Genomic DNA, 16,443 nt, shown 5'->3' with positions numbered 1-16,443 from the left:
CCCTGGAGATTTGAAAGCAGAGACTATGATCTGGCAGTTCTCAGCCTTGGCTTTTGTTGCGGCTTTCCCACTCCCTCTGATCCTGTCTTCTTGATCTGCTCTTTTAGGCACCCATTGCTAGGCCTTTTCTCTTTTTTGGATTCATGCCTGCATCTCAAACTCATCACTATCCTTTCTCATGGGTTTACTGTCAAATCCTTTGTGTACACAGTCATCTTTCATTGAGGACTTCATACTGTCTCAATTTGCCTTGTGCTCTCTAGCATATTTTGGGCAGCCCTGACAGTATTCTCCAAATACATATTTTGCTGGAAGTCCACACATTTATTCTTTACTGGTTTTAGTCTCCCTGTAAGCTTAATTAGAAATGTAATTAGATGGTGGCTGCTATTCCTTGGGAGCTCCCAAGCATGCACTAATTTATAGCCCACCATTACTCAGTACGAGTCATAGAAAAATCCATTTGCTGTAACAGCTGTTGCAGGGCATGGATGGGAAACAAGGTGGCAGGCCATTTCTAGAAAGGTCCAGAAGAAAATGAGTGTGATTGAACTGTCTGAATGTAATAGAGTGCCTTCAGAAATGGATGAGAGCTGATTTATCTCTGCTCTACCAATTATACCATTATAATTCTTGCCAGTAAGAATTTTTAACATACGGTTTGCTGATGGGTTCATGAAAACAGGGCTGGTCTGGACCTTGATAAATCCCCTGTGAGATGCTCTGTCCAAAAGCAGGCTTGTTCCTGGCAGAGGTTTGTCTAGCATATTCTTTAGCATGCTCTGCTACAGCATCCTGGGCATGTCCTAAGGAGTTTTTTTTCTGAATGAAAGACAAGACAGCAAGGTCTGGAACAAGAACAGGAGCAGCAATAATATCCTATTGAGAGTCAAAGTATTTGAGAAAACTTCCAGTAGCACATTCCTGATAGTCGTAAGAGTTGTTGCAGAGTAGTAAGGGTGGGTCTGCACCAGAGTTATGAAAACAGACGTGGAAGAGAGAATTTCTGTCCCAAACAGCTTTCAGAAATGATAAGCAAGTTTTGTATCCATTTCAGCTTAAGGTTTTTTTAGGCTTCGTGATTTGATTTTATTCAACCCATATCAGTTTGTCCATCTTTAATATTATTCAGGATTACAGGAAGGAAATGCTTTACAATGGCAGATTTTATTGAAAATTGGCTAAATGTGGGCTGCAGAGTAATGCACTGCTCTTCCTTGGTCCGTGACAGGATCATGTCTGCCAGTTTAGTATGATTCTGGGCTAACACTGATACCTTCAGACTGCATGTAGATGCAGATTCAGTTCTAATTCTATCGGCATGCCCAACTTCTATAGATGAAACTTGTCATCCCATGGTTAGCATTAAGATAATATACATTTCAAAACAGCCCACTAACATCTTCACTACCAGTATTATTTCCACTGTATAGGTGAGACAGAGGGGATGGAAGGATCTCTTTCAACTTCTGTTGAAATACGTGGAAAAACTCAGACTGACTTCATAAGAAGTTAGATCAAGTTCCAAGGCTGCACGTCAACGTTTTTCTGAGTTGTCCTGACTCTGCACAGGGGCCCCTACATCATGTTACATTCCTTCACAGAAAAAAGGATGTGGGAATTTTTTACCTTTCCAGAGACAGCTCTCTTTGAAAACCACATTTATTTTCTCTGTAAGTGCCGGAAAGAAATGGATGTGACAAGCTCAACAGTCAACTCTAAACTGCCTTTTATGCTGGCATCATTTTTTGAAGGGGGGAGGAAGGGAGTGTGCATGCACATGCACTCGCAGCTAAGGTCTTAATTCTATCTCCAGATGCTGTGCATAATCTAGAGGTTTATCTTAATGAATTATTTCTGTTATTACTGCAGGCAAAGTGAGATTTAATTTGATGTGTGATATATCCCTGGATTAACTACCCTTTGGTTTTATTTGCTCCATAATGGTGAATTTTTGTTTATAGACCCATTTTCTAATTACATCCCTGAGCTCAGAAGGGCTACAGCAATGCTGCACCATCCTATAGGAAATCAGGATCCAATTCCCTTCTCCCAGTCCTGTTGTCAGCTGTGGCTAAAACAGAAGCTGCACAATATGATGTTCACCATTTTGTCTTGCTTAATAGCAGCTTTACAGGACAAAGTACATTGAATCGAGAGACTCTCCTTGGCTGAAAAGACTGTGATTACCACTTGAGAGGCATATGCAAAGTGGCAGAGAAGCTTCACCTTGAAAAATGACAACAATGCGTCTTTCAACGAGTGCCAGGAACAATCAGTTGAATCCTTTATGATACCAACACGCTGGAAGTGTCACAACACCACAGAGGCTCCAAGGGTGGTACAGGGAGCTGTGGGGCATGGGAGCATGTGGAACAGAGGTTCATTATTTCCTTATTTCCCAGCTGACCTCTACTGGGTGGGAAGCCAAGCCTTCACCCCTTGCTGAAAGATGCAGTACAGGCCGGTGGTCATGGCACTGGGGCACTCTTCTCCCTTCCTACCCCACCCAGCCCGGTCCCAACCCCTTCCCTCATCTCATGCCCAGGAGGTCTAGGACCAACATACCTGCACTGGCTCATATTCACAACATCTCTTTAGCACTTTCTTGCAATATCCCCAATTATCAGAAGAGAAAGAGAAGCCTGCCCCAAATCCAGCTCATCCACTTCCCTGGTGCTGGTGTGGCAAAGCCGTGGGGGTACCCCATCCCTGGTACAAGGGGGGAGAGCGGCAGAGGCACAGAGGGCTGAGATCCTACTGCAGCTCCGCAGAGAGCAGGACACAACGCTGCGGTTATAGAAGCTGTGACAGCACCCGTACCTAATCGCCTGGTAACATATGGTATTGCATGCACGCAGAATCGTGTTTCATTGCAATCACAGTGATCTTAATTAGTACTACTTATAACAACAGAAGACAGTGTAAGTACTGGGAAAAGTAAGTGGAAGCAAACAAATCCATCTGGGTATTAGTATGCCCCTTGGAAAGGGTGAGGGTTTTTTTGACTTTTGACTCAAAGCAGCATTGCTTCGTCATATGCTCCAGCTTGACCCTTCACTCGTAAGCACACACTCAGCTTGCTGGGAGCATGGACTGATCTCCTCCCTCCCTGGGTGCCCCATGCTGGAGCAGCAGAGCTTTGCTCCTGCCGGAGCCCTGCGCGATGGAACGTTTCACGCGTGGCCTGGAGTGGGGACCTCCAGGGGACAAGGCAGTAACCATGAAGTTCAAACAGAAGGTCATGCTTTTCAGGGAGGGAGGTGCTGGGTTCAATCCCCATTCAAAGAGAGTCATGCTAAAAAAATGCATATTTTCTACATATACATCACACTGAAGACAATATGGTTTTTTTTACTGGCAGACAAGAATGTTTGCGGCCATTGAACCGCACAGAGCCAAAGCCTCCAGTTTGTAAAGAGTGCCTGCAGATTTACGTTACACAACATGTATTTATAATTGCTCCTGATGTGTCAGTTCTCATACACTTCCATTAAAAGTTTATGTCCACTTTTTTTTTTTTTTTCCCCAGCTAATAAAATTAAATGTTGGAAAGGCAAAGTGAAAAAATAAAATATGTCAGTCTTGGTTGGACCAGTACAAGATGGGATATTCAGAGCTGACACCAAAGCTGTCTTCAAAATCACCTACTGTTCAGAGAGCAGTGTACTAAAACTCAGCTTCCTGCCTTTTCCCAGTTAAAACCAAACCTGTAGTGTTGTTTTACTGCCTTGGGAGTGTGAATTTCAAACGGCCCTTAAGGGTGGAAAGTGATTTAAAAATATTTTTCTAAGAAACCCCAAAACACAAGCAGCATTTTTATGAGTAAAAATCTAGGAGTATGCGTCAACATTTGCAAACATATCTGAAGGATGCAAGGAACATAAATCCTAGGACTTTAAAGTTGTCACGAGGCCAAATTCTTGTTTCCTTTACCCGTAAGAGTAGTGTTGCTCAAGTCAATGGCTCGAAACAGTTTCTGTAAATAAAATGAGTAAGACTTCGCCTGAAGTCTACAGAAAATAATATGAACAATCTTTCTTCCCCCCCAGGAGGAGAAGCCAAGCATTCCTTGGCTTGACCTGTCCCCACACAGCCCGTGGGGCAGGATCCACTGTGCCCGCTGCCCCGAGTACCGGGTGCCCTCATCCTGACTCTCCATGCAGCTCCGGTTCCCCTGCATCACGCTGGTGCTGCAGGGTTTTGTGGCCGTTCCCAGCCGCCCGGCTCTGTGCGCCGGCGCGCCGTGTCCAGGGCTCTGCCCCTTCCCAGTTGCTTTGCTGGATGAGGGAGGCAGCACTGGGATCCTTCGCCTATTCCTGCTCCGGGGCTTAAGTGGAGTGAAGAGGACCATGGACCAGAGGGGAGGGGAGCAGCAGGACGGAGGCTTAGCACACTTTGCCTTTCTCTGCACGTTCGAATTCGGACTGGGGACAGTCAAGCCCTTCCAGCATTGGCTTTGATTTTTAAGGCCAGAAAGGGAAAATTATGATAATTCCGTTTGACCTCATCTACTGCTAAAAGGGACTGAGTAACCAATAACATGCTCAAGAAATTAAACAGAGCTTGCACAGGTTTTAAAAGCTACCATAGAGAATTTATGCTGATAATTATCGCCCTGCTACAAATTTCTGGAGAATAAATGTTTGGGTTTTTTTTTTTTTCCATTCTAGAGTACTTTTTTTTTTGCAAGAAGCGGATACTAGGTCTGCTACTCGCCTTCTACTGTAGCAGGTCATTCACTGATCCTTTTCTCTATGCTAATAAGGTATAATAAATTTAACACCACTAAAGAAACTATAAAGACTTGAAGACCGTTATTACAGATTTTGTATGTGCAGTGAAAGGCAAACTGTTTGCAGCTATTATTGATCAGGAAAGGCTGAGTTAATGTAATTGCAGAACATAAAAGAAGGAAATATAATAAAAAAATAAAATTAATATACCAGTCAAAGAATCTGAACTCAAAAAGCCAATAAAAGGCATGTAATAAAGCACTCCAGAGAAATGAAACTCTGTCACAGTGAATATCAAGCTGTTTACTGAAAAGTGCAAATATCAACTAAGGCATTCCTCACCGCTCAGACATTTAGTTAAGTCCTGTCTACGCTCACTGTTCTACGAAATCAGTAACTGCAGCTAAAACCACGTTTCACTGATTGCAAAGTGTCAGCAAGGTCTTCACCTGCCCTGCTGTGGAAGCACATCTTTGAAGTCTTACTCTGGGATGCAGAGTAAGGAAACAGGAAGAAGTTCGTCCAGAAGGAAAATGCTGGTGTCATCAGCCTATGGACAGAACAGCTAAAAATGGAAAGTTTCACGGGGAGCTGGGGTCCAGTTACACAGTGATACAAGATGTCCTACAATAAAGTGCCCATTTAAACAGTACCCTGTTGTGAGAACAGTGGCATTATCGATTTCAAAAATCATGCGTCAGACCCCACAAAAATCATGACATTGACTAGAGAATCAGGAGACTGAGCAGAAGCAATTAAATATACGTCCTTCGTATTTGTTATATGACTTTTTTGGACTTTCTAGGGTTCGGATTTTCAAGGTTTGCTCTGTCTCCATGAAGACTTGGATTGTATTTTATTTTGTGCCAAAGCTCAGATTAGTGACATGTTCAACCTTAGGCAGTTCTTGCCTTTGAGGAGTAAAGTCTGTTACAATGAGTACTTGCTTGCAGCACGGGCAGAACCAGAGGTTTGTGTCAAATCAGCTAAAAGCAAGAAAATGCCCTTACTCCTCAAGATGTGCAGATGAATGAACTTCAGCAACTGATAAATTTGAACCTATATTTTAGCTTACAGGTTTTGTTAAATATTATATGAAGGGAAACAACGGTTTTCCCTATTTTCCATAATGCCATTTCTCCCTAAATCCTTGGGCAGGCTGAATTTCAGCAACTGTTCTGGGGGATGGTCTGGCCTCCAGAGTAGGCTGGAGGTGTACGCCTTATTAGCAATAAAAAAGGAAAGCAAAGCCCCTGCTAAATGTGCGCTTACATTTTCTTCATGTACAACAGGATTTTCTTAGCACTTTCAATCCAGAGTGGGAAGTAAGAATATCCTTTTAATGTGTCCATCCAAAAGAAGTAAAATATAGATCTTCCATAGGCCATATATTTAAAAAAAGAAATGGTGCTTTTAAAATGGGATGTCCAATATCTGGTGACTAATGGATGACAAAGAGGTTGCAGGGTACTTTATTAAATGTCTCTAGAGACAAAGAAGTCGATTGCTACTCACCAAGTTGATTTACAATGATAAAGATTTCTATTTGTAGGAACCGCTCTGACTTCAGTCACCTCCTCTTGCAGCTCAGGGCACATAGAGATAGAAAGCTTTGCTTTTTCAAGAGGAAAGAATTTTTCTCTGAGCTAGGACTGACTGTATTTTTCTGGTTATCATGACAATCCTATCAGACTAATGGGCTGACAGCCCCAGAACAGCTCTGCTATCTAGGAAGGGAATGATGTGACCTCGAAGAATCATTATGTCATATTTGGTAGGAGCTTCATTGTTTTATTGGTACCATTCCCTGTGCTCAAACCACTCAAAAATGAAATAAAATGCTTCTCTGCATTTATCAGTTGTGAGAGGGAAGAATGTACAATTTCACCTGGATTGCTGCCAATGGAGGAGAGCAATGAGGCTGGGACAGAGACTGGGGAGTGCAAAGGAAACACTCTGGAGTCACTGGCAAGGTGTCCTCAGAAGCCTGGGTCAGTGACCACAGCGTGTCCATGTAGGAAATCAGAAGCCCCAGGTAGCCCAAGCAGAAATAATTTCTTGTTTCTGCGACACTTCTTGCTCTACTTGAGTTTTGCTTTCTCTTAGAATCATAGAATGATGGAATGGTTTGGGTTGGAAGGGACCTTAAAGATCATCTGGTTCCAACCCCCCTGCCATGGGCAGGGACACCTTCCGCTAGACCAGGTTGCTCAAGGCCCCATCCAACCTGCCACTCCTCTTCGTAGTTTTCGGTGGCGTAACCTACTTTACAGCGGTGATACTCAGCCTGTGTTTAGGATGCAAGCTCCCGTCTGTTCTGCTCTGTCCTGAACTCCCTTTTAAGTGGAGTGCCCCACTTTTACTGCATCAAGACACGTTGTCCTGTGTCCAGAGTTCAGGCAAGAAACACTGTAAGTGAATCTTCTGCTTCCCTAAACCTGATATTATTACCACTGTGATTCTGGAGAGAGATTGGGAGTATATTGAAGATAAATTTGTAACTATCAAAGTCAGAAATAGAACAACAACAGACAAAAGAGACCAGAAATACAGTTGCTGATTTGCAAAGCCCTGTTGTTCCACTGCCTCGTGGTGTGCTAACAGCTAAGACTGCAGAGCAATGTATTTGCTGATGCAATACCGAAGGTGGACAAAACAACTGTACTTGGGGAAGGCTAAATAAAGAGGAATTGCAGCTTCAAAGAAAAGTACTTGCAACATGAAACTTGTGATGGGCTTGTGAGGGTGTCAGTGTGACAGAAGCCCTGGGGTTTCCTATAGGATGCCCATTGATACGAATAGCAAGGTCACGATGGATCTCAAGGATCCATCAATCACTGGAGCACAGACTGCAGGCACGGCATAGCTGGAGTGACACAGTCACTTCCATAGCGCTGGCTGAGCTGGGCTGCTTGGGCTCTCATGCCTTTAAATGAAAGCAAATTACTACAGAAGGAGCTTGGAAACGTTCTAGCATGACAAAGGTGTGTTATAACTCATCACACCACGTCTTGCATATGCTTCTTCCTACAAAGCCACAGAAATTTGTGAAGTAGCTGACTCATCACTTCTTTGCCCTAAAGATGGCTAGCAGTTTAACAAGAGGAGATATTTTAAGGCTGTCTTTTTATAGGATGAAGGTATCAATTCTCTGTCTTTCCACGGATAATCCTGTTACGGCATAACATGATTTTAGGATAGTCCATTTCAAAGGACAATCTTTTCAGCCTTGTCTGACTGAAGTCTCTAAGTCTTGCCTAACTCCCCTCATGCAAAGAAAATGGGAAAATCTCAACTTTCTATTACAACTATTGAGCTGCATTTCAGACAATTTCACCAATACATTGCACAGCATCTATATAATTTACTGACATTCTCAGTTTAACTCAATTATGCAAATATACTGAAAGGGTCACTACCTAAAGAAGCTTACAGCCTGCCACATTTGCATACTGCTGTAACACGTATCAGTGTACACCAGCCAGCGGTGGACCTGCTCACACCACTCTATCTGCTGCTCTTCCCGCTGGTTTTACCTTCACAGCATCCTTACAGAGCGATAATGTGTTATCTCTGATGTTTTAAATACGGGTAAAGTGAGGAATAAATAGACTAAATGAGTTCCCCAGAGTTGCTGTGAAAGGCAAGAACTGAACTCACATGAACCAGAGCAGTGGTAAATAAATCGCTGTCTCCCCAGTTTGCACTCCTTCATTTTCACCAAAAATTCCCAAGGTAGGTGTTTATTGAAGAGAAGGTTTTACACTTCTAACTTCCTAGCTGGTCCCCAAGCATTCATTTTTGGCTTTCTGTATGGAACATTAGCACACTAACAATGAATATTTCACTTTATGCCAAAATTAACTAAGGTCTTACAGGTCAATGGGGTTCTCCAAAAGCAGACTTTCATTTCCACTTGCTTTGCTTTCTGGAAATAAAAGCTTGGCTCTTTAAATCCAGAGGAGTCCAGTTCTTTCCTCAGGAAGAGGAAATACTTTTGCAACTGATACTGAAATTCAGTGATGTTATTTATATTTATTGCAACAGCATTTAGGAGCCTGAGGAATGGACCAGAAGCCTACTGTGATAGGTGCTGTACAAATACAGTACAAAGAATGGTCCCTAACATTAGTAATGCTGGACAGGGAGAAAAGGGAGTGTGCAGCACTGAAACATTGCAAAACTCAAGAATGAGTTTATTTTCACATATTAAAGGGTAAAGAGCTGCAATAGAAACATTGTTTTTAAATTACACTAGGGTATCTCAATACTGACAACTCCCTGCTCTTTCTCACCTTCATCTTTCAAAACACACTTCTTGGTTGCTTACAAAGCATTTTCCCCACCCTGAAAAAAACCTCAATTATTTTCTTCCATCTCTGTGAACAAACGGTGCACTGTAGATTCTGCACTCCAGCAAGGTCAAAATCTATGTGTGCAAATGATTTTAAATCAATGATAACATATTTGTGTCCTGTCTGGGGAATATCACTGATATTTTCTGGAATAAAGCATGAAGTGAATTTTTCTATTTCAGTTTATGTTTCAAACTATTCCCTTCTATTTAGATGTTCCTTCAATGGAGAGACAGCTCATTTCCGTAAGAAACGGTATCCACCCATCGAATGTTATTTCTCACTGTACATAAGTAATAGGAGATTTCCTACTTTTTGCCCACTTCTACCCCATAGATTTAATATGTAAACTGGGAACATGCAGAATATATTGCTTGGCACAAGTCAGCGAAGTTTCACCTGTGAGAACACAGTATGAATTCAACCTTTGGCTGCTTATACTAAACCACAGGGAGAATCTACACTTAAGTGATATAAAGTTCATAGATTAGACACAAACCCACAAAACCAAACCCACAGAGCAGTGTTTAGGCTTGCTGAGCTCGCCAACCCTCTGACTCCATCTTGCTTGAGTCGTCACAGAAGGAGAGCGCCTTGTCCCAGGGCAAACACAAAGGGAGCACAGTGCTCTCCTCTTGTTATGAGGGGCTCCCAGTACTTAGGGGAGGATGCCGAAGCACAAATCCCTCATCAAAAGACTGAATGGGAAAGGAAAATATGATCTATTTCATGAAGAAGGCAGAAAAAAAGTGATTGATGCTCTAGAAGTGAGTATGTGGTGCATCAGGAGTACATACTCATTCACATTTTACAGTTAAACTTCCTTTTGCATTCCAGAGTTATATTTAAACACTCATTTAAACTTCATGCACAAAGCACCTGATATTCCTTGCTATCCTCTGCAATGAATCCCCAGGATTCATTTCCATAATCTCAGCGTATCACTGATCTCAGCGTCACAACAGGTGAGCAAAATTTATACCACGGTTTGCCCTTTCAATTTCACACGTTTCTGTGTGAACCTTGAGACGTGGGAGGAGAATTATTTCTGGTTCATATGTGATTTTGATTTTCTTCTCTTTTTTTTTTTTTGGTCCATGGATTAGTTTCTGTGGATCAGTTTAGGTTCCAGATGATCCAGATCTTAAGCCATTATTTTCTCTTTGTCACAGGTCAACTCTTATCTTCATTTTAAACGTGAGGCGAGCTCTATTACTCTGAACGCAGAAACGCAGCTCCAAAAAACCTCTGCTAGGAGCGGAGTGACAGCCAAAGTTCTGATTAACTTCACCTCTTTTGCAGGCTTCTGCAACAAACGCAAATGGCTGTGAAATCTTTTCCAGCAGGGTAATGGAGGGAGGAAAAAGCTGGCTCTAAGTTTGAGAATTATTATTCCTATAAACCCATTCGCACACCTATCACTGGGGACAAATGAAGGGCCAAAGACATGCCAAGCAATTACACAGCTACATAGGTCCGTGCACAAGATATTCCGCATCACGTTGGCTGTAATTTGTGCTCACTACATTGGCACTAGCTCCACCTGTGTCAGATGGCAGCAGAGAAAACAACTTTTCTGGGAGACTAAATCCATCTCAACTGTGGCCAAGCCATGTCCTTGTTTTGGAAAGTCTGATCGGGAACAGCAGCACCTTTCAATTTGAAGTGGAAAAAAGGTTTACAAAACTCAGACTCCTTAGTCGCTGATTTTCACCTCACTCCCTGCACTCCCAAGCAGCATCAAGATGCTCAGGGCCTCTTAGTGACACCAACGTAACTGGCCACAGCTTCCCGGGGATTTATGAGATAATGTTTAGTCCTAGTTCTGACCTTAGCCAGCTCTTTGTGTTCCGATGAGAATTGATTTCTAAACAGGTTTATATTTGCCCTCGCTACTCATTTGAGTCGAGAGAAACCAGATGAATCTCTTTCCTAGTTCAGCTACAAAGAAGAACCTTCTTTCTCAAATCACTGAAGTTCATGATAGGAAGGATCTTGGCAAAGTGGGAAGAGAAGTCAAGATCATCATTCATCTTTTACAGTGTGTTTGCAGATGCTTAAGGGTCTACAAAAGGGTTGATGTGGTGATGGAGTGAGTCTCGGTCTTGTACAGGCTAGTGTTCAATATTGAACAAATCAATTAACCCCTTTTTCTCTATTGGTAAACTGAAGACTGCCGTTCCCTGCCAAGTGGAAGTGGCCCACTTCATTATTTTTTCCCAATGTATTCTGCAGTCTTCATTCAGTTTTATAGAGACCCGCAGCCCATTGTTGCCATAAAACAGACCACAAAAAAGGACACAGCAAGACAGATGGACCTGGTCTGAAGGATTCCTGAAATCTGAAAAATGCAACACTGACAACTAGATAGGTAAGGATTTGTTGGAACACCTTGATTTTGACCAAGGATTTTTTTTTTAACAATAAGAAGAGAAATACAGTTACCTTAGTGTGAAATGTGTGTTGACTCGGCTCACCAGAAGCCAAGAGACCAAGTCAGAAGTGCTAAAGGTGTCTCCTTGAGAAGCATGTCTGTCCAGCTGCAGTGAATGCGTGCCATCCGTCCACAGCATTAAAAGATCCAAGGGATTTTAAAGAGTATTGCTAAGCTCCTAAAGACTTACCTATTATTCTATTAACTGTTCACGGGCAGGACAGAAAAGCCCCCTCACTTTAACTGCAATATGTCTGAAGACTGTAACTCTTGTGCAAACATTTCAATCTTGGACTTTTAGAGCTGTGCCCTTGAAAATCGAGTCTCCTGTTGGATGAGGCTACACAGACTTAGAGTAGCATGAACAAGGCTATTCTAAAAATTAGTTATTGTAACCACATCGTCCCACAGGACTAGTTTGGCACAGCACTGTAGCTGCTTTCTGCTATTTGCTTGCCCCAAGAGGACAGACAGTTCAGAATTGCATCTCCCTCTCCCAGTAATACCGTGTTTTGTGCTGCTGCTTCTGCTTTGCCATGTATCTGCCAAATGCTGCAGGTGCTGAAAAACAAAGGTGAAAGCACCCATATGGTGCTTTCGGATCACAAAACTGACTCACAGAATCAAAAGCCCAAAAGGACCTGTTTTTTCACCTCATAGGAAAACCTAACAGGGAATCTATGGAGTTACATCCAAGTGCCAAGGCCTATGAAAGGATTTATTGTGAATGTCTTTTACAAGATTCCTTCCTTGCTGGAGATAGGTCCTTTGGGATTCCCCTTCATGATACTGCTAATCCCATCTATTCAAAATTTATGATGTACATTCCCTAGAATACCAAGATGACTTTAAAAACACAGTGTAGATTGGAGGTTTTGCTAGTTTTATTGTAATTTTCTTTTTAAGATTTCGGAACACTGGCATTTACTGTACTCACAGGCTTCCTTTTGCAAACATGAGAGCTGGAAATTCACTTTAATTTGTATGTGACATTGTGTTCAGTGCAAATGTTTACTAACGTTCTCGTACAGATCTGGGGTCTGGGGCTTTTACTGGAATCAGTCATGCCAAGACTCTGGATCAGATGGTAAAAGTAATTTTATGTAAGGTGTGCGTGCGTGCAAGTGTGTGTGTTCACACGCATGTTTTTTATCTGCCTGCTCCTTCAGTCATTGGTTTAGGATTTAAAATTAGTTTGAAAATATTTTTTCCTTTCCACACACAAGAAAAATAACTGTAAATATAGTTTCTCTCATGTTCTAAAATATTTCTAGTCATCTTCCTCTGTGTTTGTGAACTCCAAGTACCTGGAGAGTATCTCTGGAGCTACTCTGCAGTTCCCTGCTGCATATAGGCAGGAGGAAGAGACAAGGATGTAGCCTAGCTGCCCAAAATGTCCTGCCCTGGGAATAAATAGCTTTATTTCATATGTGCCAGTTCCCTAGCCTCTGACATCCTTACTATTTACAGCGATAATAGACATAGGGCTTCCAAACATACCTGACTGAGGCAAAAATGACAGGTCAGTGAGAGACAAACTTTCTCTTAGGCAATACTTTCACTTCAATGAAAAACACATACTGGGAGTTTTGTTTTAAAATGTCATATTATGTTTTTCCCTACCCTTTTCCTGATTGAGTTTAATTTGATTTAGTGTAATTAAGAAAAAATCCCAAACAACATACAAGTTACATGATGCCTTCTTTATGTCAATTAGTGAAAAACAATTTTTTTAATGACGGTACCTTCAAAAAGCTACAAATGTATTTAAAAACTAGCATTTTTTTCCGCTTTCTATTTGCCTTCTCCTTAAAAGAAAAACACTTTCTCTATGGAATATGGTCTCGTTTTAGCTTGAAAGCACAGATTTACATCTCATCTCTGAGTCTCCACGGTGCCTCCTGAGCACAGCAAGGACTAGTTCACAGGACAGTTCCAAAACAGCATTTTAGAAATATAAACCCAACCCCAACGCTTCTGATAAATAATCCATTCAATCCCTGGGAATATCAGGAAAGACAGAAAAACGATAGCACTAATAATAAAAACGAGAGCTGCCATTATTAAATAGAAGAGTTATACAAAGTGCACATTAACTGAAGCTCATTTAAACATGCTCTGGTTTAATTAGATTTAGTTTAGCCACCTAAAAAAATCCCAGCAGAACTTGTGGTGGGGCTTTCACTGTTGCTCCCTGCTGTGAGCCCACCTGTTTCTGCCAGCCTCGCTGTCCTGGCAGTCATAAAATCCCTGGGTCGGCTCCACGGGCTGGGGCAGGTCGCAGGGACAGGCTTCCAGACTGGCTCGCCGCAATGTTTGGGGGGAAAAAAAGTTTTTTGAGTGAAAACCTAGCTTTGCCCAAGATTTACCATGCTAAGAAAACGCAGAAACAAATACTGCTAAGCATCTAACTTTTTTTTCAAACAGCAGGCTTCCAGGCAGGGAACAGACCCGTCATTTCAAATAGCTTTTCATACTCCACAAAAAATCTATTTAAAAAACTACACTGTTTTAAGACAAAACCTCCCCCCCAATATAATAATCTTATATATTTAAAAAAAAAAACATACACAGGTACAGCATATATCAGGAACAATGTCTCTGTGCTTTTGGCTGTATATTTGGATGCGGGAAAATTCTCCTCCTTGGAATAGTTTCCTTCCCAGGGAGTGCTCGGAGCCTGACCTGAATCCCAAGGAAGCAGTGTTCGCAGCAAGCACCTTTGGTAGCACGGACCGGGCAGGGAGGAGGCTCCCATGAGCCACAGGCGGGGAGTGACAGGGACTATTTCTATATAAACAAGCCCAGGATCAGCTGAAGTTGCTGTTCACTGGCAAATGAAAATAAAGAGACAATTCAGAATCAAAGGTGAGTCAAAGAAAAAATATGTCCAATAAGAGGAGGCAGCCCAGACAATCAGTCAGATGCCAAAACATGTGACAGACCCAGAGGCAACTCCAAAACAACCAAACCAACTGCCTGTGGAGTCTGCCAAGGAGCCAGATGCTCCTGCTTAAAAATATCTTCCGCTGCCTTGGCATCTGCATTTTCTGCCTGCCGTCAAAAGAGGAGGGAGAGGAAAACGGGAGAGCGGTGCGGGAGTAGGGGTGGGGGGGCAGCAACTAATAATATTTTTGCCATTTTAATTCTAAGTACTTCTGATTATTCATTTGCAGTTTGTCATCATGTCACCGGAGAGCAAAACAAAACCCCAGCCTGGTATAGGCTGGGAAGGGAAAAACAGGCAAAGCTCTCTATGCAGAAGGGAAAAAAATGTTGAGAAAGATCTAATAATTCCGCATTGCTGTGGGTGGCACATTCCTGTTAAGGTGATAAAAAGCTATAAGCTGCTGGAGTTGGCAGTTTACCACCCAAGAAAGCGTCCGTGTGCCCGGAGTTAGATCCCTGGCTGTTGGCCGCAAGGCCCCGGGGATGGAGCCAGGCACGGGATGCTCCAGCCTGCACACACCCAGGGTGTCCCCGAGGTGCCCCAAGCTGTGCAGTGGGGACGAATGGGGAATGAATTGTGCTGAATGAAAGCATTGCTGCTATTAATCATAGCAGCAGGCTTTGGTTCACAGAAGCTGTGGCTGCTCAACAGAGGCTTAAAAGGCACTTTTGTAGTATTAACTTCCTGAATGAAGATGCAGATTCTTTGTTATTGTAGTTGTTGATTAAACCCATTAAATAAAATATACATTCTAGAAACTTTAGATTATTCAATAGGAAAAGGTCAAAGAAAAACACAGTCAAAAAGGAGACAATTTGTGCAATTTCTGTTACGGGAGGAACTGTAATGCAAAAAGTATTATCACATTTCATTTGTATTGAAGGTCTTTATCTCTTGTATGAAAGTTTTCATAGGTGAATACACCCCTTCAGAAATTAAATTGCAAAACAGTTTTGTGTTTCTTGATTCTTTCAGTGGGAATCAGGAATCCCACGCGTGGTCTGTCCCTCTATCACCTAACTGATCGCATGGCCTCGGTTTCTGTACACACAAAACGTCCGTGCTTCTACATGTCGGATGCATCCCTCACCGCTCCATCCCAAGGAGAGCCGCGCTTCCATAAAGCCAGCGCTGTTGGAGCAGCAGGTACTGAACAAGACTCAGAATACAACACTCTGTTGAAGAGTGATTTTGCCTGAAAAGAGTGTTTGTTTTTGTAAGATAGAAATCAGAACTTTATCTTTCTTCTGAGCTGCCCAGGTTGGGTTATAAGTCAGGAGGGTTTGGGACACTAAGTGCATCGGGGACTGCCTCGATTGACATGCTTCAAAAGCAAGAAACTTGGTACTAAATGAGAGGCGTATCAGAGACCATCACTGCCTTTTAGAAAGCAAACAGCGCTGAAGGTCAGGTCGAGCAGGGCTGGGGTAAAATTGCACCCCAATCCCAAGCTCTCATGAAGAACAGAAAGATCCTTTTGTGATGTTTCACTTATTTTCCCACTCGGATGCATGGTTAGGCTCAGCTCTACGGTGTTTGTTTCAGGGCAAAGTTTCACGACGGCTGGTCGCTGGCAGAGAGGGCAAGCTCTGGGCTCGCAGCTTCTCTCTCAGTCCCTCAAGCAATCTGGCACCCATGGGACTGCCACCAACTTTTCTGCACCGAAGGGTTGAACTCCTTGCTGAAAATCTGCGCTACACCTTGTAGGCTAAATTTTGCGTACAGAACTCATTTGCAGCGAAATGCAATCGCAGTAAATAAATAAGTAACGGGAGCCAAAACGGCAGCGTGGTGAATCGGCAAGCTTATTTCAAATAAATTGAAAGAACTTGCGGTGACGAACGTTTTGTGCGAGTCTGGTACTGAGATTGTAAGAATTTTGCATGTCTACATAAACTGACTGATAGCAAAGGAGTTTCTAGTCCCCCTCATGGCACACACAAATGTCTGTTAAAGACATAAATATTT

The 16,443-nt window shown here is 42.5% G+C and overlaps 1 protein-coding gene and 1 long non-coding RNA gene across 7 annotated transcripts in view; both read right to left on the bottom strand.

The window, feature by feature from the left end:
* Window positions 1–16,443, bottom strand: part of NFIA (nuclear factor I A) — a 360,965-nt gene that overhangs the window by 328,685 nt on the left and 15,837 nt on the right. The window lies entirely within an intron of this gene.
* Window positions 13,210–14,191, bottom strand: LOC115349680. The gene is made up of 2 exons (XR_003926188.1): window positions 14,096–14,191; window positions 13,210–13,824 (listed from the first exon to the last, which is right to left on the bottom strand). It is a non-coding gene; the product is annotated as an uncharacterized LOC115349680 (long non-coding RNA).

This window comes from Aquila chrysaetos, chromosome 12 (genome assembly GCF_900496995.4).
Source record: "Aquila chrysaetos chrysaetos chromosome 12, bAquChr1.4, whole genome shotgun sequence".
NCBI classification, from domain to species: Eukaryota; Metazoa; Chordata; class Aves; order Accipitriformes; family Accipitridae; genus Aquila; species Aquila chrysaetos.
This window is presented reverse-complemented; position numbering and strand designations above follow the sequence as displayed.